Raw genomic sequence first — 25422 nt, 5'->3', positions numbered from 1 at the left:
CACCTGAGGTCATCACCAACTTACTTGCTAAATGTCTTTATGACTTTTGATTTTTTTGTCCTATTAAAATTTTGTGTAATGACTACCATTTGGAATGTGTCATTTGGGACAGCTGATTGCCATGGTCACTTGTTTTGGGCTCAGAATAAACTCATCTCTTCCCTTTGAAATGAGAACTATGATCTGCAGGAACCTCCACCTATTGGCTTTGTCATTTCTACCAAATTGCTTCATCTCTCTAAAGTTCAGTCTTTTAATCTGAAAAAGGGGGATTAAAGACATGTATCCTGGATAACTCTATCGATAGATAATTGCTCACATCAAATTCTCAATAGTGGGAGCTGTTATTACACTTTAAGGATAGAATATTCTGGAATCATTTCATCTTCACTGACTAAACTACACTTTAAGTGGGCATCTCATGAACTCTAACCCATGCACAAATCACCAGAGAATCTTGTTCCTGGGAAGGTTCTGGTTCAGCTAGGTAAGGGGCAAGGACACAGTCTCAGATACAGCAAGTCCTGTCAGCTCCCTAGTGCTACTGATGCTGCTGTCTTGTATCATGGAAAAATAAGGACGGGGGAAAAACAGATAAGATAAATAGATGTTTATTCAGAGAGAAATAACTTACAACAGAGACATATGATCCCCTACAGGTTCCTGTCCCAAAGATGCCTCTAGATACTATCTCCGACCAGGAATCAAGAGAGAGCTCTGGGGTCCAGGACCACAGACCTAGTTCCCCCAGGTCACATCCACACCTGCTCCACCCCAATGGGCGTGGTCAGTGCAACAGGTGCGGACAGGGTGAATAGCCCACTACAGTCTTTTTTTTTTATTATTTTATATAACAAAGTCCAATTAAATGAAAACAAACATTTATACACAATATTTGGGAATTTGGGCATCGTTCTTTCCAAACGACTTCCTGCTGGTAAGGGGCGCTGTCATGGGGGATTCAAAGAAGATTCAGAAATCCTGGCTGTAGTCTGTAAGGCTGCTTTGTCCAGCTGTTTTGAATGTAGGATCACCTTGTACTCTGTTTCAGGCAGTCTAGCGTGATCAAACCACATTAGTCTGGAAGGAATCCACATCTTTTCATTTTCTGTGGAAACAAAAATAGAAATCCTTTTCCCCAGTAACTTGTCCTTCAACTTAAATTTTGGAGTCAAAGCGTTTTTTTTTTTTTTTTAATTTAATTTATTATTTTACATGTCGATCCCAGTTCCCTTTCCCTCCCTCCCTCCATCCCTCCCTCCCTCCCTCCTTCCCTTCCTCCCTCCTTCCCTCCCTTTTACCCTCTCTGCCCTCTCATATGAACTCTAACCACCCTCCCCTCCCCCCACCCCAATTCCATATATAGGGGAATGCCATCCAGTTGGGGTCATGTAGATCTGACAGGTCATGTGAAGTAGGGACTAGGGCTTCTCTCCTGTCTCTAGATTAAGGCAGTTATCCCTCCATGGGGGATATGTTCGCAAAGTCATTTTGTGCACCAGGGATACATCCTGGCTCCACTGTCTGAGGTCTCTTAGACTGCTCAGTCCTTCTGGCTGAGACCCATATTCAGGGGAGCCTGAGTCAGTCCCATGCTGGCTTCCCAGCTATCAGTCTAGTGGCCGTTAGCTCCTCCTTGTTCAGGTAAGCTGTCTATATGTGTTTCTGCCGCATGGTACAGAACTGAAGAAAGAATTCTCAATAGAGGAAATAAAAAAGGCTGAAAGACACTTAAGAAAATGCTCCACATCCTTAGCTTTCAGGGAAATGCAAATCAAAACAACTTTGAGATACCATCTTACCCCTGCCAGAATGACTAAAATTAGAAACACCAGTGATGACTTATGTTGGAGAGGATGTGGAGAAAATGGAACACTCCTCCACTGCCAGTGGGAGTACACACTCATACAGCCATTTTGGAGATCAGTATGGCGGTTCCTCAGGAAAATGGGAATTAGTTTACCACAGGACCTGGTGATCCCCCTCTTAGGCATATACCCAAATGATCCACATCCATGCAACAAAGACATCTGTTCAACTATGTTCATAGCAGCACTATTTGTAATAGCAAGAACCTGGAAGCAACCTAGATGCCCCTCAATTGAAGAATGGTTAATGAAGATGTGGCACATCTACACAATGGAATACTACTCTGCAGAAAAAAATAATGGTATCTTGAAATTCGCAGGCAAGTGGATGGCACTTGAAGAAACCATCCTGAATGAGGTAACCCAGTCACAAAAAGAGGAACACAGTATGTACTCACTCATATATGGATTTTAGACGTAGAGCAAAGGATCAACAGCCTATAATTCATATCACCAGAGGAACTAGGATACAAGGTGTATTCTAAGAGATTCATATAAAGTCCCTCACAGAACTGGGAAGGGCCAAGTCCCCCAGAGCTCAGGTGAAGTGGGGGAGCAGCGAATGGAGAGAGAAGTAGGAGAAAATGAGGGGGAGGAAAGGAAAACATGTGCGACCAGGAAGATTGAGCCTGGTTAGGAATGGAAGATAGGAAAGAGAGAGAGAGAGAGAGAGAGAGAGAGAGAGAGAGAGAGAGAGAGAGAGAGAGAGAGAGACAGAGACAGAGACAGAGACAGAGAGGAGAACATAAAAGAGGGAGCAAATATTGGTTTGAAGATAAAATTGAACACAAAGAAAGGTCTAGAGAACTACAAGACTGCTCCCAACTAACAATTTGAGCTTCTGTGGAAAGGCTACCATAAATGCCCTTCCCGGAGAGTGAGATCAACATCTAACTTATCCATGGATCCCTCAACTAATGCCTGTTGAAAACAGGATCAAACAGCCATACATAAACACTGAGTCGAACTAGAACCCAGATGCAGATGGAGAGGACAATACCATGTGGCAGAAACACATACAGACAGCTTACCCACTACAGTCTTGATAACAGTCTAAGCCTAAGGAATCCATGGGTCTAGGTCCCCTCTAGCGGTCAGATGAATCAAGATGTCTTCTAATGATTGCCTCCTTTTGTAAATTTTTAAAATGAGATCCAGTGGGTTTGAAATCATCATACATTGTAATGCATGGAGGAAGAATACATAAGAAATACACAAGGAGTCAAACCTGCCAACATATCTGTGAGCCTGGCTACTAGGATGCCAACTGAGACAGCTCAACACAAGCCCAAACAACACAGTGAGACAATTTCTGAGAGAGGCTGGGCCTGCTATTGAGATGGTTCTATGTGTAAAGTATATGCTATGCAAGCATGAGGTCCTGAGGGTTCAGATCCCCAATATCCAAGTACAAGTTATGAGAGGTATACCTAACCATAGCACTGGGAGTGGTGAGATTAGATGATCAGTCTCTGGGGCTAACGGCCTAGAAAGCCTGGTCTAGACAATAGATTCAGGTTTGGTGAGAGAACTTTTTTCTTAAAAAGGTAGCAAAACATTGAGAAAGACATATAGATGCCAACTGCTTGTCTTCTCAAATCCCCACATGCATGTGTACTGCATAGGTAAACACACACACACACACACACACACACAGAGAGAGAGAGAGAGAGAGAGAGAGAGAGAGAGAGAGAGAAGAGAGAGAGAGAGACAAACAAAAACAAAAAACAAAAATCAAAAAAAGGAAGGCAAGCTGTAATTTTCTAATTTTCCAAATTAGAAAAATTCATTTTCATTCCTAATCAATTCATGGATTATACTTACCATGAGAGGTTGGATCCTAGTCAGAAACGTCCTGTAAGAGACATTTGGTAAGTTAAAACTTGATAGTAAATTTGTTGTGCTTCTACTTTAAGCTTGGTGCAGAATCCAACACTTATTAACAGTTAAAATTACAGGGTTTGGGGTTATTTCTTTTCAAGTTGTTTTGTCAGTTTAGTGCCATGGGTGCCCTGGCATTGCAGTTACTAACATTGCTTTCTCTCTCTAGAATCTTAATGCTGAAAAATTTATAAGATGTAGAGACATCAAGTTTGCATCAGCCTGGAAGCTTCATACCTTCTGGCTATCTTTAATAGTACTGGAAGGTTCTATGTATCCTGCCAAGGGAGAAAGGTTATCAGTGATCTTACCAAGCTCTGAACTCCAAGAGCTACAATAATGACTGGCCTAGAGCAACCAACCACTTTCTGATTGGATTTAAAACCCATTGAACAAGGAGAAATTTATATCTTCTACTGTTAAGTGGACCAAAACCCCTGCAACTGAGTAGGTCATAGTCCCTAAGAGAGAGAGTCTAATACTGTTATTCTGCTAAACAGAAACAATAATAAATTTCCTCCTAGGCTCTTATTTTCTTGTACCCTTACTAGAGAAGCTTCTTTCTTTGCAGTAGATGATAATTAATATAGTGACTCATGACTAGTCTATGTGGAGAGAGGAGGAGACTATGGAATGCTCAGCTCCAAATGCCTCACCACTCAGGGATCACTATGGGAGGAGGAACAGAAAAATTGTAAGTGCCAGAGGGAGTACACAATTATAGAAAAACAGTATTTGAAGACCATGACAGGGCTATTGCCCACATGAACTCCATGCACAAGAGCAAGGATAATAAAAAATACCAGCATTGGTAGGGCAGGGACCACAAAATCCCACTCCTCTCTGAAGAGCTTTGGCAAATTTTGGCCACTGGGAGAGGGGAAGTATCTTTACTTCAGCAAAGTGGTTCTGACAGGCTCCCCCATGCTCCAATGAACATATACCATGACCACACAGGAAGCACTAGGGACTCCGTGGGTTTTTGTTTGCTTTGGAGGACACACAAAGTTGGAGGGAAAAGTTGGTGGTGTTATTTCCTTTGTTGGGAAGCCTTTTAATTTCATGCAATCACACTTCTTACTTTCTATTATTTTCTGAGCGATTGGATCTTTTGCAAAACAAAACAAAAAAAATTGGCTTTGGTTTTTAAATTGATAGTATTTCCCTGTTTTATTCTACTAGTTTTAAAGTTTTGGTTCCTATAAAGACTTTTAATCCACTTTAAACTTATTTTTGTACATGGTAAAAGAGATATCAAATTCCATTGCCCTATAAACAGATGCTCAGTGTTCCTGTTTGTTGTTTTGTAGTACTTTTTGTTGGATAAGTTGTGTTAATGTTCTTTTGCAGTCATAAAGAATTAAGTTATCTTATGTCTTTTCAGAAAAAGTAATGGAGCTGGTGATCACAATGTTAAGTGAAAAAATCCATCCTTATAAAGAAAAATATTACACATTTGTTCAAATGTGGAATCTAGATTATGTTTACATGGTATCTGTTATGTGAATGCACAAGTGAGATATCTGGGAAGAGGAAAAGGGATAGTGGGAGAAGGGAAGGAAGAACAAAGTGGGCATCTGGGTACAACACATGGCTGTATGATGGTAGGGCATAACTACATAACTCCATACTCCATAGCTACATGACTGTAGAGCTGTCATAACACTGTGGTCTCAGAAAATATGACTGAAGTCATAACACTATTTCCTATTGGTGATGAGCGAACCACTATGCTGTGTGACATTCATGGGGAGACATGAGAAAATACTTGTTTATTCCAATAGGACACAGCTTACAGACCTTAAAAGTTGACTCATTCTTGGCTCTAGCTTAGTGCAGCAGTAAGTTTATTGGAGTTACAGGAATATAGGTAAAATATTCCTTATAGGAATTTAGGTAATAACTCATAAAATCAGTTCCCCACAGGACCTGTAGATGGTTCAGCCAGCTGAAGAGTTTCTTCTCCCCAGTAATCAATTATTACTACTTAAATAATGTTGGGAAGAAGCCTTGTGACTCTTATAAATTTCAGGTTCTTCCTGAGGCTTGCACATTAGCTAGGCTTTTATGTTTCATTTATAGTCCTTCTTCCATACAGGAGATGATTTATTTCAGAGAAAATAGCTACACAGCACTGCACTCCCTCATCCTGCTCTTACATTCTTTATGCCTCCTCTTCTGTGATGCTTGGAGGGTATAATATAGTCGAGTATTAATCTTTGTAGTACAATTTCCATTCTAAAAATGTCTCCCTTAATGATTATTAACACAAGCAATTTAACAATTTATTACAATCATTTAACAAAACAATAGTAGTTTTTTCCCTATGTTAGCCTATGACCTCCCCAGCCACAGCCATAGGTTATGGCTTGTATTACTAGATGTGAGTTATCTCCTATGAGGCTGACCTTAAATCTAATCAGAAAGTAGTTTGTTGCATCTATAATAATCATGCCATTATTGCACCAGTAGGCACATCTTCCCTAATAAGTTGATACCATAGTTCACAGGTCCATAATCAAGCAGGATTGCTGGTGACTATTCTACTCAGCAATCTCTACATTGTCTTTCAGGTTTTATGAAATCCAGCCCACACATAGGAAGATTTTATTGCAGTTCTGCTTGATTTCTACAAGACCTTTAGCCAAAGCTTGCAGTGTATTTAGGAATAGAGACTGGGCACCTAATTCAGTATATAAATAATAGCAGTAGCAATAATCTTCATGGATCTGGAGGCTTCATGGCCAATTTGCCTAACAACTCAGAGATGTAGCCCACCCCAACAACCATGAGGCTTCTGGGAACAGGCTACAACTTACATAGGGTGCCTTTATTAAACTCTATTTTTTGTTTTATTAGTGCTCTTTATGTGTTTGAAAGTCATACTCAAGTGTCAATATTACATAAATAAATCTATTATTTATCTGCATATGCATTTATTAATTTACAGAGGATGGGCAGGACTTATGAAGGCCAATCAGCATGCATTATAAAAATGTGCTAGCTGTTCCAAGCATACAGATAATGATTCTTAAAAATAAATGTTGGAAAACTTTATTACAGCATGAAATGACCTTATAATTTATATCTATTATGTTATCTGAAAACCAACAATGTTAGGGCCAGCAAGACGTCTCAGTAGGGAAAAGCACTTGCCATCAAAGGTACTTTCCAAAGACCTGAGTTGTATCCCTTGTATCCATGTAGTGGGAGAGAACTGACTTCTTCAAGTTGTATCCTGATATCCACACACATGCTGTGGTAATGCTTGCATACATGCAGTTATAAATGCAAACACACACACACACACACACACACACACACACACACACACACACACACAGTTTTGAAAAGAGAAATGCTGAATGTATCTGCATGAGTCCAAATTCTCTACTTCAATTACTATAACACTACAGTAACTAATCGGTATGTTCAGTAACAGCCAGCATTGGATGCTATGGTTGGCTAAGAAGCCCTTGACCAACCAAACTAGGGATTATCAGCTCCATTATACCTCCTCCCTCATGGCAGTTACTGCCAATATCTCATTCCGTATTGCTTGAGATGCACAAGGTAATAAGAGAGCGAGGGTAAGGAATTAAAAGGAAATTTATCCCTCTTTAAAAATTTTAATTTGAATATCATTTCATTCTCTGTTGAGTCAGGTGAATATCTCCCTTCCTCAAAAGGTGCCAGCACATAAAAAAGCCCACTCAAAAAAAATTTATGTCTGTGACTAGCACCTCTCAACACTGCCTTGCTGAAAAGTGCTGTGTGCTTTGTAACTTAGAATTGCATTTCCTAAATGTCAAGTGTTTATTACCTGGAAAAAAGAAAAACAACTATACATTAAAAAGGGTTCTGCAGCCTCTTTGATGAGACATTTTAAGGATCATTAGTTGTCTGAATAGAAATTGTACTTCTGCAAGGGAAGAAAATGAAAGATCATTTCTAGTTTAAGGGGCTTTCCTTTACCTTGTACTAGAGACAAGCTATAAAGTCAAGCAGCCATTTGACACTCTGGTGAGTCTGAGGCCCCCATGAAGTTTCCTTCTCTGCTCTAAAAACAAATACATTTAAAAACATCTAGCACAGGGATGGTACAATTGTCGTCTAAATAGATCTTGATTTGATTTCCATTTTTTCAAGTGGGCAGAGTAACTTCTATTAATGTAAACTAAGGGTTAAAATCAATCCATCTTTCTCTCTCTTTTTTTTACAAACATACTGTCTTATACCATGCTTCTCCAAATGCATTTTTGTCAGATGATAATGGCCACTGTAAAAAGATTCTACTCAAGGTTTCCAGAAAGGAAAACAATAGTAGTCATGATTATCATTAAGTATAAATGCTTTCTGTCTGGCAAACTACCAGACGTCTTCTCATTTGCTTCCTTTCCATTCTTTCTGCTTTTCCTTAGGCATCTAAATAATATACATGCCTAACTGACTCAAGGTCAATTTCAGAGTTGACAGACTTCACAGACATTCTGTTTGGTTCTGCATGAAAATAAAGGACATGGATATTGCAGGAATTGTCTGTCCTTCCCCATCTGTGTTCTTCATTTGATTTTTGTTTTGCTAGGTGAAGTCTAGAATATAGTCAGACTTGGAGCTGATATTTTGTGGATATTAATGTCAAGACACTGACTCTATGAGGTGTGCTCCTGCAAAGAGAGCCATACTTAATGGGAACATGCACTGGGCGTTCATGAATAAGCAAACACTGCATGGCTTTAGGAAAGAATGTTGCAGCCTCTCCCTCCATGGGTATAGTGGTTGATATATGTCAGACCCCTGGAACTGTTACAGAGTTCTAGCCATATATCAGTATTTAATTATTATTGATATTTAATATGTTGGAAAGAATGATGTCTTATTTATAATCCACAGAAGAGAAAAATATGGAAGGGAATAATGAATAATAGTGCTTTAAATAATTAAGGATGGTGAGATCCATCACGCCTCTTTGAAGTCTGTGAAGTCGTCCTACATAAAAGATCTCAGAAGAAAGAAAATCCACTGGATTGGAGGTAATGTGAGAAGAGAGCAACTACTTCCTATCAAATATACACAGCCAATATGACCAGCAATGCTTCCAAACTGGGTGCATGTTACTCTATTAGCTGCATCACTGAAGGGAGCTTTGTGAAAGCACTTCCAGAAAGGAATTGGGATTGTATCTCAGTTTTAGAGCACTTGCCTAGCATGCACACTGCAAAACAAACAAACAAACAAAAACAAAACAGATTTATGGTTCATATTAAAAGCAGAGCATGTATGTTTTTAATAAGTCCAGTGGTGTAGTTTGTGCAGGAGTAAAGAAAGGTCAGTATGAAAACTTACTTAGGGAATAAGAGTTTCATCTTAGACTGAGGAATAAAACCAGGCTCTATAACATAACCCATCATTAGTTCATGAAGAATTCTAAAATATTACTCAATATTTTGAGAAAGCCTGGAAACAACTGCATAATGGATCAGGTTACCAAGATATTAAATCTAATTTATATCACCATTCAAAACCAAACTGGCTCTGTCAAAAGAACTATTTCCTGCCCTTCTCTTAAATACCTTAATTGCTTCTTTAACCTTGAGTGTCATTCAATTTTATTAAAAATTTATTTCAAATAACTTCAAAGTTTGAGTGAAATGAACTTAAGTGGGGAAATGAACTTATGATTTCTTTCAAACTCTTTACATTCAGAGTTTAAATGTTTAGAGGAAAAAATAGCCTCTCAACTGCACTCCGTTCTTTCTATATTTTATTTTGATTCTCCACAAAGAACTGAGGTGAACACAGTTGCAGGACACTTAAAGTCAAATAATAGCATAAGTTGTGATTTAGAAATATTAGCATTTCATAATATTTCTAATGAAGGAAATGAGAATCTTTGTTTTTCTTGTTGTTGTTTGTTGAGACAGGGTTTCTCTGTGTGGCCCTGGCTGTTCTGGAACTCAATATGTAGATCAGGCTAGGTTCAAACTCCCCTGCTTTCTGCCTCCCAAGTGCTGGGATTGAAGATGTGCACCACCACCACCCGGCTTTATTGCTCCTTCCAGTTCCTAAGCAAAAACTAGGAAATGTCAGGGTGATGGTTATTTGAGATTTGGAGATACATTAATTCTTTATGAAACTGCAAACGAAATTTGCTTTTGCCTGCTTGGCTATTGTAGTCATTACACTTCATCACTATGACCACAATTTAGAGGAGGAACTGTGACTCACATTTTCAGTCAACCATGGTAGGTAAGGTATGGCAGATAGTTCACAAGAGCAGGACTGTGGGAAGGAGGCTTCTTGTATGGTTACAGACTAGGAGTTAAGGACCAGAAGCCATGAAAAGGATGCTGCTGCCAGCTAAGTACCACCACCTAAGGTTCCATAGCCACCAATAGCTGGGGAACAAGGATTAAAAACATGGGCCAGTCTGGGACATTTCAGAATCAAATCATGAACTATGATGTATATCATTGCCTGTGTGGAACCTAAAATACCCATTGCTTGCAGTAGATCAAGATGAGAGCTAATTTTTAACCTTGTGCTACTTTAAACCTTTGGAAATTACTTCAAAGAAGTGAAAAAGATGTACTATTTCTTTTACCAAATAGATGGGACCACAACATCCTTGAAAGACCACCTTAACTATAGCTATCACTCAAATATACTTATTTCTTTGTAAAGACAGGAAAATAGAATAGGGTAAATGTTTTGGAAACATAAGAAAAATTTAAATTAACTTGAACTTATACACATTTTCCTTCTTTACACAAGATTCTTGCTGTATAAGCCATCACGTAGTTTTTGTTTTTCCTAAGTGAATATTAGCTATCCAGGGTGAACACAACCCTGGAAATTTCAACTGATAAACCAAAAATGAATGAAGATACAACAAGACATAATGAGGTAAGAAAAGCAAATACAAGCTTGAGAAATCAGTGTGTTTACCTATAGTTTACTGTTCTAGTTTTGATTTATTGACAGCTGAGATTGGATTTGTGCTTTGACACCTAGTGGAGAGTCCTGCTTGTTGATAGAAAGATGTTAGAAAAAGTAAAAGATTTTGGTTCAAATAGTTAAATCTACAGTAATGAGATCATGAGAACAGCTTCATAGGAGTGGAATGTCACACTTAGGCAGACTCCACTGTGTGCCAGGGTTATTTTTAAGATATTAAGGATGACACTGAACAATATAAAGACCTTGATCTAGGAAACATATTTACCTCAGTAGTAGAATACCTGTCTAGCATGTACATGACTTAAAGCATCAGCTTTTCCTGCTCCAGTTGAAAGCAAAAAGGTCAGCAATGCACACCTTTAAATTCCCTCCTTTAAATTCTCTCTGTGAGTCTGGCATGTTTTCAGCACCTTCCCAATTCTGGCTTGGAAGAACATCCCGATGTCCGTTTTGTTTGCTTGAGGTGGAATCTCCCCTGTACAGCACAGCCTGGCCTCGAACCCATTCTCCACTTGCCTTTCCAAGTGCCAGGGTTGTGGTATGTGTGCCTCTGCCTTACTCTGGTGTTCTGTTCTTCTGGCAACCTGGATGCTGTTATTCTTTTCACTTTGTTGTCTCTGCTCTGGCTCATGCTTTCTGAAACTGTAGATCATGACCCCGTATTGAGCTGTGTAGGATGGGGTGGGGTGGTGGAAAAGTTGGTAACAGAAAAAGATTTCCAAATACACCACAGCCAAAAAGTAATTACAAATCAGTCATGCAACCCCATGGTGTTTATGATTTTGCTCACCGTGTTGTGTTCTATGATTTCATGGAAGCCTGGGTTCTGACCACACTACATGTTAGCTTCAAGTGGTCACATGTCCTAAAGACAGAAAGTGCTACTGAAAAAAAGTCTTGGCTCAGATGTTAGAAACTACAGTGTTAGAAAATAGTTTAAAACTTGTGTGTGTGTGTTTGGTGTGTGTGTGTGTGTGTGTGTGTCTGCATGTATGTGTATGGGAATGCGTATGTGTGTGAGTGTGTGTGGCTGGTGTCTGTGCTTCAGAATGTCTGAAGGTCAGAGACAACTTGCAGAAATTGGTTTCTAGGAATCTCACTCTAGTTCTTGAGCTGGGAGGCAAGCCATTTTGCTGGTCCCAGGCAATTGTGTCTTTTATGGTACATACAAAGTCTTCTATTCTTATAGAAGCAAAAGATTAATTGTAGGAATCAAAACTACAAATAGTTCCCCACTGACATTTCTCAACATTCAAGTATCAGATTAGCATGTGTTGTGCTCAAATATTTGGATTTAAATTTTGCTGTTGAATGGAAGGTTTTATTTTTATTTTAAAAATCCAGTGAATTTGACTTTGGATACATGTGACATTTCAAAATTTTCTGAAATGGGTCTGAAAATCCATTATTCCACTTTGATATATAGATATGTAAAATAGATTTGTATGTCATATACATATGTGAAATGACATCTCAGCATTGATGATTCTAAAACCAAAATATTATTGAACTCTGAAAAATGTTAAAGATATTCTATGTTCGTCAAAGAATCATCCAAAATCTTTTTATACAATCTCATTATTCAAAATCAGTTTGTCTTTAATAAATGGTAAAATATGTATCAAGGAAGTATTTTTAAATGGATTTCCCTGAGTTACTATCATTAATTGTTGTATCTTATTTTAGATATGCATACACCTAGGGTCACATACAAATTTGTTGGGCAAATAAGCATCTTCTGTGGAAAATATTAAGAGGGTCTGGGTCTAACCAACCCTTGAACCTTCTCATACCTATGGCTGCCTCATCTTCACTGACTCAACCTATATCTGGTGGTTTCTCTCATGGACCATGTACTACATTTCCCCCTTACACACTACTATATTCTTCCCTGAACATTTGATGATATTTTACTTCATTCCTTAAATGTTATTCTCTTTTAGTATGATAACCTAAATAATCAACCCTAAGTCTACTTATTTCTATCTGTGATAATACAAAGTTTTGATTTAAAAAATGTGTTTGAGAACACATTTTCTTCATTAAAAACAGTTTTGTTGCATATATGCATTTTCAGGTCAGCAGTAATTATTGCTAAATAAAGCAAGACTTCTAATTAACAATCAAATTCTAAGTTCTCAACAGTGTACCAGACTACTTAAATTTGTTTGTTGCTTTTTAATTCTGTGTGGGATATCTAAACACGGCTCTACCCCATCATGTCCATTCCTCTCTCTACCCTAATCTTGCTTGCACTCCAGGTCATGTCAGTTATTCCCACTAATTTTTGTTAGTCTCAGGCAGAGGCCATCTTAACCTACACAGGTCAGGAAATGTCAAAATCAGGCAGAGGCCATCTTAACCTACACAGGTCAGGATATGTCAAAATCTCTCCACAAAGACTTCCAGTTTTATCTCCCAGACAACAAAATCAATACCTAAAATGGCTTTGTCTTTTTTTTTTAAATTGCATTTTACTGACTTATATTGTGTGTGGGGGTGGGGTGGGGTGGGTGGGGTGGGTGGATGGGCGTATGCCACAGTGTATGAGTGGAGGTCAGAGGACCACACAGGGTTAATGCTCTCCCCTTCCACTCAGTGGGTCCTGAGGATTAATCTCAGGGTCTCAGCTTGGTGACAAGGATCTTTGCCTGCTGAGTCATTCAGCAGACCAGTTTGTCTTTCAGAACCTTTTATCTTCCCTGCTTTCACCTGCTACCTCTAATTTATAGCAAAACCGAGCACTAGAGTCCAAACAAATACTCTGAAAGAATAGGTAGATGGATGGTCTCCAAGCTAAAAAAAGAAAATATTCTGCTAGGAATTAGCAGGAGAAAAAGGATGAAAATGGAAAGGGGATCCAGACCTGGTGGCACCTGCCAGCAGTTCTAACAGTACGAGGTTAAGGCAGGAGAATAACACACTAATTGGAGGGCTTCCTAGACTGCATGGTCAAGTTCAGGTCATTCTGAACTGTATAATTAGACCCTTTCTTTAAAAATTGCCAAGAGGCCATCTGAGTATTTTCACGCTGGCCTCCTCTATGTGCTATGTGTATTGTGTACATGTGTGTATGTATGTGTATGTGTGTATATGTATGTGCGTATGAGTGTGTGTATGTGTGTGTGTTTATGGTTTCTATGTGTATGTTTATGGTGTGTGTATGTATATGTGTGTATTGTATGGCGCATGCATGTGTGTATATATGTTTATGTGTATGTGAGTGTATTATATGTGTGCATGTGTGTATGTGTGTGTGTGTGTATACATAGGTCAGAGGTCAACTTCAGATGCTATTCTTTAGGAACTGTCCACCTTTGAGAAAAGAGTCTCTCACTGGGCCCTGGGTCTCACTAATTAGGTTGACTGATCAATGAGCCTCAGGGATCCATTTGTCCCACTGCCTCAGCTTTGGAATTGGAAGCATTGACTACTATTATCAGGTTTTTATGTGAATCTGGGGAAAGAACTCGGATCCTTATACCTTCACAGTAAGCACATTAGAGACAGAGCTACATCCTCAGCCATTGTCTCCTTTTTGACTTCAGTTTCTACTTCTTTATCCACAGCTTGGAGTGTATTGTCACTGCAGATGTGGGGGATATGTGCAGAACCTCAGACCAAGTCACAGATGGGGCAGGCAAAATTCTTTTTATTCTTTTATCAACTGCATTAATTTTCTATTACTATTATTGCAAATACCCATCAACTTAGTGGCTTAAAGCACATTCTGTCTGTCATTTTATGATTCTGGTGTCCAAACTGGGTCTCAGTGACTAAAAATCAGAATCATACTGGCTGAGTCCCTTCTGGAAGAAAACCCAGTTTCTTGATTATTCCAGATTGCAGAGGCTGCCTTTGTTCCTTGTGTTTGGGTCCTGATCTTCAGCTTTGAATCTGGCTTAGTAACATTTTTAAATACTTGCAAGAGGACTGGAGATGGCCCAGTGGTTAAGACAGTGTGTTGCTCTTGCAGAGGACCCAATATCAGTTCCTAGTACCCATATAGGGTATTTCACAACTGCCTGCAACTCCAGCTCTAGAGGATCCAGTGCTCTCTTCTAGCCTGCACAGGTACTCACACACATGTGTATATGCACACACACAGAGATACACACATACTCATATAAATAAAGTAAAATTTAAAAATATATATTAGTCTGCCTCTGAATTACCTGCCTTCTTAATTCAATTTGAAGAACCCTTGTGGCTACTGGTTCCACCCAGATAGCCAAGGGTAATCTCCTATCTCAGGATCTTGAGACTATAGCTCTAATTCCACTCACCATTTCATTTCCTCCTGTAATATTACATAGCACATTTACGTTTCTCAAAATGAGAATATTTATGGGGGGCTCCTTATTTTATTTACTACATCAGCTGAGTCTAATTCAATAACTGAGATTCTGAAAACAAATCCTTGTGTATACCTAATGAAAATTGGGTGTGCATGTGGAGGTCAGAAGGCAACTTTTGGAAGCTGGTTATTTATATCAGACTTAGCGGGCAAGAGCTTTTATCCAATAAGCTACCTCACCATCTCCGCATTTGTTTTAAACTGTTCTAGGAAGAATATTTAATTCACACACAAATAACCCTGGCATTAAGTAGGAGAATGCACAATGGAAGACAATGGACATCCAAATGAAATCCAAAAAGTGACATATGCATGTACCAACAAAAGTAAAGATACTTCTAGATATGTGTACTGCTATAGAAACATAATTAATAAACCATATTCCAGAACACACATGCACACACACACACACACACACACACACACACACACACACACACACAACACTTTAAACCAAATAACAAATATCTTAAATGAGTGATTTGGAAACTAGACAATGGCAAAGAGAAAACAGAGGTTAGTGGCTGTTATAAATTAGACTGAATGTCCCACACAAGCTATAGTTTTATGTCAACTTGACACAAGCTAAGATCATCTGAGAGGAGGGAACCTCAATTATGAAACTGCCTTAATCAGATTTGGCTGTACAGAAACCTGTAGGGTAGTGGTTCTCAACCTATGGGTGGCAACCCCATTGGGGATTAGATGAACCTTTCACAGGAGCTACCTAAGATTATCAGAAAACAAATACATCTACATCAAAATTCATAATAGCAGCAAAATTACAGTTATGAAGTAACAAAAATAATTTGATGGTTGGGGGGTCACTGCAACATGAGGAACTGTATTGAAGGGTTGAAGCATTGGGGAAGGTTGAGAACCGCTGCTGTGGGACATTTTCTTGATTCAGTGATTGATGGGGGGGGGAGGGACCAGCTCATGGTGGGTGGTGCAATCCCCAGGCTGATGGTTCTGGGTTCTATAAGAAAGCAGGCCCGAGAAGACACAGGAGCAAGCCTGTAAGCAAAATTCCTCCATGGCCTCTGCACCAGCTCCTGCCTCCAGGATCCTGCCCTTACAGCTTTTGATTATGAATTGTTATATGGAACTCTAAGTGAAATAAACCCTTTCCCTTCCCCAAGTTGCTTGAGGTCATGGTGTTTCATCGGCAATAGTAACCCTAAGACAGCGTGGCCCTCAGCTGATGTGCTACTTTGGAAGAGCGGGGACCCAGCATGGGAATCGGTCAACCAGGCACAGGTCTTCACTAATTTCTGTAGTGGTCTCCGATCTCTGTGGGCCATGATGTGAACAGTTTCTATCAGGCTTTTGGTGCAAGCACTAAGCAGCTCAGCCATGCCTTCCTGCCAAGATAGACTGGAAACCTCAGTCAAAATAGATCATTCCTTTAAGTAGATTTATCAGGGGTTTCAGCCACAGTAACACTAAGTCTAACTCATCATTTGATAGTAAGCCTGGGGAGGAAGTGAATCTTAATCCTAGAGCTGCAGGGGCTGGGCCAATGGTGCTGCCTTTCTTCCAGCAAGGCAAGGGAAGAGAAAGGTGAAAGATGCTTACATCTAGTGACCTTGGAGCTCATTAAATAGCAAGCAGGCAACAGACAACAATGGATACTTGCTAGGAGAATCCATAGTCTTCAAGGTTGAACTGCTTAACTGCTTGCTAAACAAGATGCTGTTCCTAAATGAGATAGTGATAAGAAAAAAAAAAACTTGCTGAGAAATATGTACTTGACAACCAGGCTTATGAGATGGTGACTTAACCCTAACACTTTAACATGTCTGTTTCAGGAAACTGATTTTCCTCATTTTACTATAAATGAACTCATTCTTCTTGTGACAAATAACCTTCTATTTCATATGCTACCATTCTGACCTCTCATCAGTGAGTCTACCACACTGTGTTTGCTCTTCTATTTTACTGGGTCACTTGTGTCTCTCACCCACCTCTCTACCATCCACACTTCTTTCCCCCAACAACAGGTTGTAAATGTTTCAACCTGCCTGCCCCTGAACATGCTGTGAGGGAAATGTCAACACGAATCTCATAAAAGACAAACCTGGGTGGGACTGGAGAGAGTGTTCAGTGACGAGAGCACTTGTTCTCAGAGAGGATCTGAGGTCAGGTTCCAGCATCCATATGCAGCTCACAGTTGTGTGAAAATCCAGTTCCGCAGAATGTAATGCCCTCTTTTGTCCCCCATGGGCATTAGGAATACAACACACACACACACACACACACACACACACACACACACACACACACAGAGGCACATAGAGGCACACATATACACACACACATACACATACAAAGAAATGAATACATGTAAAAAGTAATCAAGTCAAACCGGGACTGGAGGGATGGGGTGGGGGGGGTCAAAGAAAAATAAAGCTATTCTAAGCATATTTCATTTCTACTGTATCTTAGGATGCAACAGAGAAACAGTGTCCTAAATGTACAGACATTGCTATAGTGCTTTCAAATAATTGTGAAGGAATAATATTGGATTATGAAAGTGTTTGTTCACAGACAAAGGGAACCAACATATTTTCAAAAGTGAAAAATATTAAGAAAACACATTCTCTGATTGCAGTCTAATACAATTAAACAAACAAACAAACAAAAAAAGAATGTCCTTTTCCTCTGGAGGTAGGAGATCCATGTCAGAGACTTCGCAAAAGAAAAAAAAAAATCAAAATGAAACATGATCTGTAGGAAAAGCAATGAAAGGAAGATTTCTGCACTGTAGAATCTATGGACAAAGTGAAAACGGTACCTGGTGAAAGATGGTGACTATGAAGGCTGGGTATGGGATGCTTAGGACTAGCCTCAGAAAAGTTACTGTCTTCAGAGCTGTCATTTATCACAGGGACAGGAGCTGTATTAAATTACCAAAGACAAAAGGCCTATAGGGCAAAGTCCATGAGAAACCAGGTGCCAACTGTAGGTGTTCTCACTAGCTGGGTCACAGGGACACACTTAATTCTCCAAGCAGTGATGCCAGACACTGCAGCTGAGTTATTACCAGCCAGGGAGTGCAATGAGTCTTTGAATAGCAGGGCTCTTACTGAGAATCCATCTGCAAGGAATACATTTAATGTCTAAGAGAATGACCTCAACCATGCAGAATAAAAGCAGGCTCACAAGAAATCTTATTGCTAACATAATTATCTCACGTTTACCACATGGCCCAAGAATTCAGTATGCAAAGAAGCTTGGATCTAGTGAATATTCAACAGTTCGGAGTTCATTTCCCAGGAGCCAATGAAGACAGGCCTCTCCAGAAGGTGCAGTGTCTATTGCCAGGTCTGCAGAAGTTAGACTTCCCTGGGCAAGTGTCATCCTGAAGTCTGAAGTTTGTTGTACTGGGAACTCAAGAGAGAAAGGAGGAAGATGATAGTGATGCCAGTGTTTGAGAAGAGAGAGAGAGAAGATAGGGGATGGGGGGATGGGGAGGGAGGAAAAGAGGGAGAGAGGGAGAGAGAGAGAGAGAGAGGAGGAATGGAGGCAAAGAACAGAGGGATAATGAGGAGAGGTTCAAGAACTGAATAATCTTATGATATCTATACACCATTTTATATGTTTGTGTGTACAGACACATGTCTGAAACACAAGTCTTCAAACTTAAATGGTGCTGAGTTATAGGATATTAGGATATGGATTTTTAACTCTTTCATACTTGGTTGATACAAGGCAGGTAGTAAATTTGCCTTCTCTGAGTCAGATTTTCTCAAATAAGGCTAGTTTTATGAGATATTTATTAGGCAAGCTGAATTAAGAATTCCATAATTGCAATCGTGGCATAAGCTACGGAGGTTGCCAGCCTTTTTCTCAGAATAGCTCTTTTGAGTTAGAAGATTGCTACCTTCAGTCCCAATCTACCTCCCCCCCCAATGTCCTGAGAAGTAGAATTTAGGGCTTACAGAAATGCAGTTAGGTAACCCCTCTTTATGCAGTTATTTAGCAACTTCCAAGGCCTCTTCCCCTGCTAACAACTTGCTTATCTGCATTTGCTCTTAGTCGAGATACCCTGCTCATCTTCAGTGACCTGTAATGAAGAACACCAGGCAGTCTGGTGTCCAGGCAATGACCTGTCCCTCTGATTCCCCACCTTATCTAGCTTCCTGCCCTAACCACTATATAACATGCTTGAGAAAAATACAGTTTTGCAGCTTGATCAGAAAGCCTGTCATGCTGCCAGTTTCTCGTGTCTCCTGTCCTTCATTCCAGGTCCTTTGAGGTTCAGACCTTCCTTTTGCCCTATTGGTCAGGGCACATAATAAAGTAAGTTTGTGAAACATCAAAATAGATGAACATGAATGAATATTTTACTTTGTTTCTTTCAGCACTTTCCATGTGCTAATATGTACGTAAGTTCTAGCAGTATAGAATTTAGCACAGATGTTTCTAGATCTTATTTATTTATAGACTCCCTTACCCCCTCCTTTATTGGGGGGTGAGAGCACTTTGAAATCTTATATTCTCCTTACCTTTCCTGGGGAGTAAAACCTACTGAAGTATTTTGAAAGAGTAAATGTTTGTGGTAAATTAATCTAGAAAAGAGATGCTAGACACTAATGGCTGTCCCTATGAAGTCATAAATCCTCCCCTGGCAATGGGATATTTCAAGGCTGGGATCATTAGGAGAACATCTTTTCTCCATTCTGTCACTGGACTGCTCTTGGTGATTTATGGAATTTACTGCTTTTCAGTTTTCTATTCTGCAGAACAGGGGATGGAGGAGAAAAGAAAGGGCTAAGAGAGATCTGCTGGATAACAGTGAGAAAGAGGCCCCTGGACCCCAACAATGAATTGGTATTGATGTGAATGGAGCATCTCTGCAGCCTCAAAGAATGGCATTGGATATCTTTGCCATGAACTGTTTGAGACTTGGTGACAAATGTGCTGAGGGCTCGTTTTTATTTTACATGTGTCCCAGATGAGCCCAGCTCAGAAGTTACCTTCTGTGTGTCATATAATTAGATGAGCTGATGACTCCTTTGAGTCTTCAAGCTACTGTATCTTTAAACATTGGTTCAAGTGGTCTAGGAGAAATGTCATGATTGAATGAGACACAGAGATTTAGAAGATTTACATATAAAAAACTAAGGGGGTAGAGCCTTCAGACCACACTCACAACATGATATCTGCAACAGGAGAAAGGAGAATGGAGGAGAGCAAACTGAGGTCATCAGGCCCATGGGGATGCCCAGAGCAAGGACCGAGTCTCAGAGTCTTGTGCCAGCAGAAACAAATGCATTACTGACCAGGAGCAGACCAGGGTGAGCAAGGCCTGGGTGAAATCTCTGCAGGGCACCCTGAGTTCCATACTAATGACACTAATGAACCCATACTGTGGGTTCCCAGTAGGAGAGAAAGAACCACAAAGTTCTGTGACACACGAATGGCTGCCATACTTTTCACATACCATGTTTCCCTCTCATGTTTATTAGAATTCTTTATTCTATATCTTCCTTGACTACCTGCCTTGGTGGGTTCTTAATCACAGGACACAGTTCTGATTTATCCCTCAATATGTACCAAGTGACCGCATACTTGGAGACAGTTCTGTAGCTCAAAACAAGTAACCAGAAGTTGGTATTTACAACAATAAACATTTCCTTAATCACAATGTCTTGTGAAATTGAGAATTTCCTCTGTTACTGTCCCCACAGCTCTCCATTGACTTCATAGTTAAAGAGACCACATGATCCCTAAATACTTTTATTTCCTGACAGTAGCATGGAGTTGAGCTAGGCTGCTCAGTTGTAAATGGGTAGGCTTTCTCTATGCCACATTACCCAGTCTGTTTAATATCAAGATTATTCACATTTAATAATTGTATGTATCCTACAAAGTTTACTGTGTACCATATAAGGGTCCAGCTTACAAGTGTAGCTGATACTGACTATAGGAGATGTTTGATAAATAGTACCATCTTGAACAAATGACATAGATGATAAATAATTAATTTGGACAACCCCAAGTAAATCTTTTGATAGTCTCTCTTTGTAATACTGGGCGAGTATTGTTAGGGTGTGAAATTAGCTTTTCGTTTTCATTAGAACTACTGATTAACTGCCACCATTCTGAGACCCTCATGGAAAAATTATAGGCTTGGGGACATAAACATGATTTTTCTACAGCATAGGGTCAATATTGCTCATGTTTATTGATGGTCCCTGTTTAGTAAGTCAGAATTAGTTACAATCAGTTACAGAAAGTAGTTCACATGCACCCACATGTATCTTCAGAAAGAGAGAGAGCTATTTCCTTTGAACTACCATATTTCAGGATGCTGGAAGCATGAGAAAATTGATGCACAGCCTGAGAAAGGTGAAAAAGGTTGGGGAAATGGCTCAGTGAGTAAGTGCTTGACATATGACCCTGTCAACCTGAATTTAGATCCTTAGAACTCACATAAAAAACTAGATGCAATAGGTAGCACACATACCTGTCTCCTAGCATTCCTAAGGTGGGATGGGAGATAGAGACAGCAGAGACAAGTGAGACCGTGCCTCAGAACAAGCTGGAAGGTGAAAAGCAACTCCTGAGATTCCCTTCTGATGTGTCCATGTGCACCACAGCATACAAGTGCCTGAGAGAGGGAAAGAGAAAGACAGAAGGGAGGTGAAGGGAGGGAGGAAAGAAACAAGGGAGGGAGGGGAATAAAAAGAGGGAGAGGGAAAGGAAGAGGGAGAGGGAGAGGGAGGGAGGGGGGGGGGGGAGAGAGAGAGAGGAGAGGGAGGGAGTACAGAGCACTCTTTTCATTGAGTTATTTCAGTCAAAATGAAACACGTTGTGGCCATATCTCCCTGAATGTGCCCAATCTTATCTAAAAAAAACACTATTTTTTCTTTCCCAGTCTCTCATACTTCATTGATGAAATTATGAAAAAATAATGTTTTTGAGTTCTCCTAGATCATTACAATATAGAAAATTCACTATAAAAAGACACAGACAAGAATGTTTAGAATCACTTAAATAGACCCATAAACTGCAATAAAACAGAAGCAGTCATGGAAAGCCTTCCAACCAAAAAATGCCCAGGGCCAGATGGCTTCAGTGCAGAATTTTACCAGGAATTCAAGGAAGAACTAATATCAATACTCCTCAAATTATTCCACACAATAAAAACAGAAGGTTCATTACCAAACTCTTTTTATGAGGCCACAATAACCTTGGTGCCCAAGCCTCACAAAGACACAACTAAGAAAGAAAACCACAGACCAATATTCCTGATGAACATTGATGCAAAAATACTCAATAAAATACTGGCAAACCGAATCCAAGAATACATCAAAGAAATCATCCACCCTGACCAAGTAGGCTTCATCCCTGGATTGCGGGGATGGTTTAACATATGAAAATCTATCAACATGATCCCAATAATAAACAAACTGAAAAAGAAAAAACATGATCATCTCCCTAGATGCTGAAAAAGCTTTCAACAATATTCAACACCCTTTCATGATAAAGGTCTTGGAGAGATCAGGGATAACAGGGACATACCTAAACATAATAAGAGCAATATACAGCAAACCAGCAGCCAATATCAAACTGAATGGAGAGAAGCTTAAGGCGATTACTCTAAAATCAGGATCAAGACAAGGCTGCCCTATCTCTCTCCATATCTCTTCAATATCGTACTTGAAGTGCTAGCTAAAGCTATAAGACAGCAAAAGGCGAACAAGTGGATCCAAATTGGAAAGGAAGAAGTCAAACTGTCTCTATTTGCAGATGATATGATAGTTTACATAAGCGACCCAATAAACTTTACCAGGGAACTCCTACAGCTGACAAACACCTTCAGAAAACTAGCAGGATACAAGATAAACTCAAAAAAAAAAAACAAACAAACAAACAAAAAAAAAAAAAAACAGTAGCCCTACTTTTTTCAGGCGAAAAGAGACAGAGAAAGAAATCAGAGAAACATCACCCTATACAATAGCCACAAATAACATAAAGTATCTTGGAGCAACAATAACCAAACAAGTGAAAGACCTATATAATAAGAACTTTGTGACTTTAAAGAAAGAAATTAAAGAAGATACCAGAAAATGGAAAGATCGCCCATGTTATTGGATAGGTAGGATTAACATAGTAAAAATGGCAATCTTGCCAAAAAGCAATCTACAGATTCAATGCACTACCCATTAAAATCCCACCACAATTCTTCACTGACCTTGAAAGGATAATAATCAACTTTATATGTAAAAAGAAAGGACCCAGGATAGCCAAAGAACCCTGTACAATAAAAGAACTTCAGGAGGCATCACCATTCCTGACTTTAAGCTCTACAATAGAGCTATAGTCCTAAAAACAACCTGGTATTGGCACAAAAAAAAAAAAAAAAAAAAAAAAAAAAGGCAGGCCAATGGAATCAGATCAAAAATCCTGATATTAATCCACACACCTATGAACAGCTGATTTTCGACAAAACAGCCAAAAGAATACAATGGGGGAGGAAAGCATATTCAACAAATGGTGCTGGCACAATGTGGATGAGGTGTGTAGAAGACTGCAGATAGACCCATGTCTGTCGCCATGCACAAAACTCAAGTCCAAATGGATCAAAGATCTCAACATCGATCCAGCCACACTAACTTTGTAGAAGAGAAAGTAAGAGGTAACCTTGAACAACACTTCCTGAACATAACGCCAGAAGCACAGACACTGAGACTGACAATTAATAAATGGGACCTCCTCAAACTTAGAAGCTTCTGTAAGCCAAAGGACACAGTGGACAAGACCTAATGGCACCCCCACAGACTGGGAAAAGATTTTCACCAATCCTACATCTGACAGAAGGCTGATCTCCAAAATATACAAAGAACTCCAAGAAACTAGTCAACAAAACACCAAATAACCCTATTAAAAAATAGGGTACAGAACTGAAGAACGAATTCTCAATAGAAGAAATTGCTCAACATCCTTAGGTATCAGGAAATGCAAATCCAAACAACTTTGAGATACCATCTTACTCCTGACAGAATGTCTAAAAATAGGAACACCAATGACAACTTATGCTGGAGAGGATTAGAAAAAGGGAACACCCCTCCACAGCTGGTGGGAGTGCAAAGTCATACAGCCATTTTGGAGATCAGTATGGCGGTTCCTCAGAAAAATGGGAATTAGTTTACCACAGGACCCGGCAATCTCCATCTTAGCCATATACCCAAATGATCCCCATCCATGCAACAAAGACATTTGCTCAACTATGTTCATAGCAGCATTATTTGTAATAGCAAGAACTTGGAAGCAACCTAGATGACCCTCAATTGAAGAATGGATAAAGAAGATGTGGCATATCTACACAATGGACTACTACTCTGCAGAAAAAAAATAATGGAATCTTGAAATTCGCAGGCAAGTGGATGACACTTGAAGAAACCATCCTGAATGAGGTAACCCAGTCACAAAAGGAGGAACATGGTATGTACTTGGTCATATATGGATTTTTAGACCTAGAGCAAAGCATCACCAGCCTGTAATTCACACCTCCAGAGGAACTAGGATACAAGGTGTATTCTAAGAGTTCTTATAAAGTCCCTCACAGAAGGGGAAAGGGACAAGTTCTCCAGAGCACATGGGAAGTGGGGGGGGCAGTGAATGGAGAGAGAAGTAAGAGAAAGGGAAGGAGAAGAGAAGAAAGCACATGATATTAGGGAGATTGAGCCAGGATAGGAATAGAAGGCAGAAGAAAGAGGGAGAGAGAGAAACATAGACAGAGACAGAGACAGAGAGAATGAACATAAGAGAGGGAGCCATGATTGGTTTGAAGAGAAAACTGAACCTAAAGAAAGTTCTAGAGACCTACAAGACTTCTGCTAACAATTTCAGCAACCGTGGAAAGGCTATGATAAATGCCCTTCCTGGATAGCGAGATAAACAACTAAGTTATCCACCATCATGGAGCCCTCATCTAGTGCCTGTTGGAAACAGAAGCAAACACCCATACCTAAACACTGAGTCAAACTAGAATCCAGATGCAGAGGGAGAGGACAAGACCAGGTTGCAGAAACACATAGAGACAGCTGACCTGAACAAGGAGGAGCTAACTTGCACATAGACTGATAGCTGGGAATCCAGCATGGGACTGACTCAGGTTCCCTGAATATGGGGCTCAGCCAGAAGGACTGAGCAGTCTAAGGGACCTCAGACAGTGGAACCAGGATGTATTCCTGGTGCACAAAGGACCTTGCAGACACATCCCCCATGGAGGGCTACTGCCTTAATCTAGAGACAGGACAGAAGTTGTAGTCCCTACTTCAAATGACTTGACAGATTTATATGACCTCACCCGGATGGCATTGCCATGTGGAATTGGGGTAG

The sequence above is a fragment of the Phodopus roborovskii genome, unplaced genomic scaffold (assembly GCF_943737965.1).
Source record: "Phodopus roborovskii unplaced genomic scaffold, PHOROB, whole genome shotgun sequence".
Lineage (NCBI taxonomy): Eukaryota > Metazoa > Chordata > Mammalia > Rodentia > Cricetidae > Phodopus > Phodopus roborovskii.
The sequence above is the reverse complement of the archived record's forward strand: the minus strand, read 5'-3'. Positions refer to the sequence as shown.